The sequence below is a fragment of the Panthera uncia genome, chromosome D2, assembly GCF_023721935.1.
Source record: "Panthera uncia isolate 11264 chromosome D2, Puncia_PCG_1.0, whole genome shotgun sequence".
NCBI lineage: Eukaryota > Metazoa > Chordata > Mammalia > Carnivora > Felidae > Panthera > Panthera uncia.
Window position 1 is genome coordinate 73,861,232 of NC_064818.1, and position 5,000 is coordinate 73,866,231.

At 42.4% G+C, this 5,000-nt stretch overlaps 1 pseudogene; it reads left to right on the plus strand.

Annotated features, from left to right (window-relative positions):
• The first annotated feature begins 3,549 nt into the window (after positions 1-3,549).
• On the plus strand, positions 3,550-4,493 carry LOC125933007 (60S ribosomal protein L6-like; annotated as a pseudogene).
• The last annotated feature ends 507 nt before the right edge of the window (positions 4,494-5,000 follow it).

Sequence of the window (5,000 nt, forward strand, 5' to 3'; positions counted from 1 at the left end):
GCCCGATGTGGGGCTTGAACTCATGAACCGTGAGATCATGACCTGAGCCGAAGTTGGATGCTTAACCGGCTGAGCCACCCGGGCTCCCCTCTCCCAATTTTTAAATGCAAGCAAGTAACTCAATTTTCCAAAACTCCATGCAGGTGGGAAAACACCACTCTGTGGGTTACTTTGGCATCTATGGCACTGTAGTTGAGGGCAAAATTCTGTCTATCCATCAGGTCACATTGTGTTTTCATAGGTTTTTACAATTTATCTCTGAAATCCTGAAGTCGTTGTTTGCCTGCATCATGTGATTTATTGCCAATCTGCTGAGGAGTTCTATTCAACTCCCTAGAGTGTCCCCTCCAACAGTACTGACAGGCTGACTTTAAACACTTAAAGCAAAAGGTGACTGTTCTTTTGGATGTAATTTTAACGGATGCTTATGGGATTTCAATTTAAGGAATGAGTTCTGTGGTCTTGTAAAGAGAGGCTGAGTGGAAATTAAACTTATTATGAAACCATCAGTGATCACGGTTTACCTTCCTAACATAAATTTAAGCCTAAAGTGATTTAAGAATGTTATAATATCATTTGTCTCTTCAAAACAGAGTAAAATGGTAGCATGAATTATAAAACTAAAAGGTGGTGCAGTTCTCTTTTCCATTGTTAGAGTCTAAGACTCCTTTTTATGTGAAATAAAGATGACAATTATAGAGAAATATATCAGATGCTCTCCTTATCTCCCCCCCCCCCTTCCTGGGTTCATACCTTTCTCCTGCTTCTTCGGTACATTCTAAAATTTCCTACAAGGTCAGGGGCACCTGGGTGGCTCAGTCAGTTAAGCATCTGACTCTCGATTTCAGCTCAGGTCATGATCTCACAATTTGTGGGATCAAGCCCCACATTGGGCTCTGTACTGACAGCACGGAGCCTGCTTGGGATTCTCTCTCTCCCTCTCTCTCTGCCCCTCCCCTGCTCACTCCTGCTCTCTCTCTCTAAACAAATAAACATTAAAAGAAATGCCTACAAGATCAGCAGGAAGTGTGACCTCACAGTTGTCCACACTAACTAGCGATTCATCTATTTTCTGGCTCGTCACCTTTTTTCTTTCGAGGGATTAACCAGCTCTCAGGACACCAAGAACTATGAATAAGTCTGATTCTATAAGGATGATAAGAAAGTGAGTGAACGGAATTTGGCCATAGTTTCTGCCTTCGGTCCTTTATATTCTTGTTGCTGGGATGACAGGCTATGATAAAAACCATTTCTTTGATGGGAATTTCTTTTCACAGGAATCGGGAGAGATCCAAGTGTCAGTAACTTAGTTCCCAGACCAGTGGAGACCTTAAAACCCTGCCCTCCATCCAACAGTGGACGTTTCCCTTCCAAAGTCAACCCAAATATACGGAAGTTAGAAAAAGCGCAGTTTGGGGGGAAAATAGAGCTTAATAAGATCTAATGCCAAATGAGATACCGTATTACATTTAACGTGAAGACAAATTGTACATGACAGGGTTGCAAACACTGTTCCCTGGGAACATATGTATTTCTTCGTTTTTCTTCAAGACAGTTGGTTGGGGTTTAAAAGGCACAGATGGTTGGGGGAACCTGTCCTTGCATTTGTGTTTATCAGTAAAGACATTCCACAAATACAAGGTTCCTACCGGCTTCCAGTAAAGACCTTGTTGTTGATACCTTTTAACTGACATCATTCTGGAAGCCACAGACTTCAGTGGCAGTGTGTCCCTGCCACGAGTATCTTAAGAAACGATCTCAGAATGGGTTTTGAATTTCAGTGGCTATATATTTATTTTAAAGTTAGTTAGAAAAAATATAACTAGCACAGCACCCAGTGAATTCAAAGATATTAAATGATCCTTTTGAAATAAAGTAGATGATTTCGAAGGAAATATTAAGTAAATTAAGCATGAAGTAGTTTAGGTGATACATGAACATGGGGAAAATCATACGGAGGGTACAGAAATGATGGAAGGTTCGAAAGCTGTGAATTAATGGAGGCTGACTGTATCTCGAGGGCGATACTATGTTTTAACTTTCAAATTTCAATCGGGTTAGGATTAGATGGACCTCAAAGGTCAAAACAGATCATGCCAAGGAGTCATCACCTTGGGGAGCCTGAAGAGAAGGTCAAGCTGGCTGTTGACCTTAGTTTCCCGTTCTAACACCTGCTGTGTCTCAGGTTCTGTTCTTGCAAGGTATCGTGTTGTAAGTAACAGCGTACATTCTGGCCTCCAGACTCTCTGGCTGTATTGTCGTGTGAACTCAGACGAGTTATTCTATCGCTTGGAACCTATTTTTTCCCACCCGTAAAATGGGGAAAAATAATACCTAGCTTGGGAGTTTTCTTCTAGCATTAATAAACCAAAACACATCCAGGATTTTGGCCATCACCTCACAAAGCATTGAGTACATATTAGCTATTATTTTGTGTTTCTGAAAAAATATGTAAAGATAATGGCTTATATGTAACATTTCGTTTATGATGCAACAAAAGTTTATGCAAGAGAAATACTTGGTGAGTCCCACCGTGAAGCAAATAGCTACTGTGGAGTGTGCTGCTTTAAAGCCTGTATTGTGGGAGAGAATGGTTTTAAGGTGAGGTTTTCTTAGAAATATCTAATTCCCATAAGGTTTGAAAGGGGTTTCTTTTCACTGGTCCTCACTATGAGTCGGCACAAAGAAAGTTATTTTGAAAGGAAATGTAAATGAGCTCAGTATTCTTGAAGGCAAACATTCCAGGCCTTATGTAGAATACTTGAGGATGACAGTCTGTATATTCAGGAAAAGATCTACATTTCTCCTGGGCACCTTTCGGAGAGATTCTAGATTAAGACCCCTGGATATGAGGTTTTGTTTTCCATTCTGGTTAGTGCTTCCTGAATAGGATGCAATTTCATTCTTAAAAAGGATCATAAGATATGAAATCTTTCACAATTAGGTCTGTTCTATGTACTTACTTGGAAGAGATTTTGGGCATGGCTACTTAAGTAGGGGTGTAGGTAGAATCATAGACTTTTTTAGAGCGGGAAGAAACCGGAAGTATTGTTGAGTTAGCCTCTGCCTCCTGTTTTCTCTTCCCCACGGAGCCCTGGAGAAGCTCATCAACTTGTCCACGATTGTCCAACTAGTTGTGGTCAGCCTTAGCTAGGCAGCGAGTGTGAATTGCACAGCAGCGATCACCAACTGAATTCCTTCCCTGGACGATAAGCTTCTCGAGGACTAGAAGTACATCTTACTCATCTCTGTGTCCCTTGCCTTCAGCCCAACTTCTGGCACACGGCGGTCTTCACTGGGAGTTTGGTGACTCAGGAGAGATCACCTTCTCCCCACCCAGAAACCATTGAAATTCTCATGATAATTAGGTAAACAGTTCTATGATTTACACTTTGAAAGATTCTTTTTCGCTAAAGCCACACACATTTTATCTCTAAAGTGCTTTTTCCAGATGTTTCTAATGAATCATGGCAACGTACTTTCACAATTATGACCCACGGACTAGTCACCATAGAATCTTCTAGAGTCCTTGTTAAAAATGCTCAGAATCGCTCTTTCCCATCTTGCAAGATGGCGGGCGAAAAAGCTGAGAAGCCGGATGCTAAGGAGAAGAAACCTGAAGCCAAGAAGGCTGATGCTGGTGGCAAGGTTAAGAAGGGTAACCCCAAGGCTAAAACGCCAAAGAAGGGGAAGCCCCACTGCAGCCGAAACCCTGTCCTAGTCAGAGGAATTGGCAGGTATTCCCGATCGGCTATGTATTCGAGAAAGGCCATGTACAAGAGGAAGTATTCAGCAGCTAAATCCAGGATTGAAAAGAAAAAGAAGAAGGTTCTTGCTACTGTCACAAAACCAGTTGGTGGTGACAAGAATGGTGGTACCCGAGTGGTTAAACTTCGCAAAATGCCTAGGTATTATCCTACTGAAGATGTGCCTCGGAAGCTGTTGAGCCACGGCAAAAAACCTTTTAGTCAGCATGTGAGGAAACTGCGAGCTAGCATCACTCCTGGGACCATTTTGATCATCCTCACTGGGCGCCACAGAGGCAAGAGAGTGGTTTTCCTGAAGCAACTGAGCAGTGGCTTGCTACTTGTGACTGGACCTCTGTCCCTTAATCGAGTTCCTCTGCGTAGAACACACCAGAAATTTGTCATTGCCACCTCCACCAAAATTGATATCAGCAATGTGAAAATCCCCAAACACCTCACTGATGCTTACTTCAAGAAGAGGAAGCTGCGTAAGCCCAGACACCAGGAAGGTGAGATCTTCGACACGGAGAAAGAGAAATATGAGATTACAGAGCAGCGCAAGGTTGATCAGAAAGCTGTGGACTCGCAAATTCTGCCAAAAATCAAAGCCGTTCCTCAGCTTCAGGGCTACCTCCGCTGTGTTTGCTCTCACGAATGGAGTTTACCCTCACAAATTGGTGTTCTAAATTTCTTACAAAGAACCTAATTAAATAACAGATCCATCTCTAAAAAAAAAAAAAAAAATGCTCAGAATCGGGGAGCCTGGGTGGCTCAGTAGGTTAAGCATCCAACTTCAGCTCAGGTCATGATCTCATGGCTCATTAATCTGAGCCCCGTGTTGGGCTCTGTGCTGACAGCTCAGAGCCTGGAGCCTGGTTCAGATTCTGTCTCTGTCTCTCTCACTCTGCCCCTCCCCTGCTTGCACACTTACTCTCTTTCTCTCCCTCTCCCCAGTACAAATAAACATTAAAAATTTTTTAAAAAATTCTCAGAATCTTCTAGAGTCCTTGTTAAAAATACGGATCCAACCTTAGACTCTGGAGGCGTCTCAGAATCAGCATTTGGGATCCCCAGGCAGTTTCGATGTTTGCTGAAGTCTGAGGACCACTCCTCTAGGAACTTTTACAAAGAGCGTTTATATAGCACCGTCTTTCAAATAATTTAGATTCCTGCATCCCAAGCACAGATTTCAGGAGGAGTTCTTTAACATTTTAAGTACAAAATAGAAAATTTCCAGTAGGAATGGGGGAATTG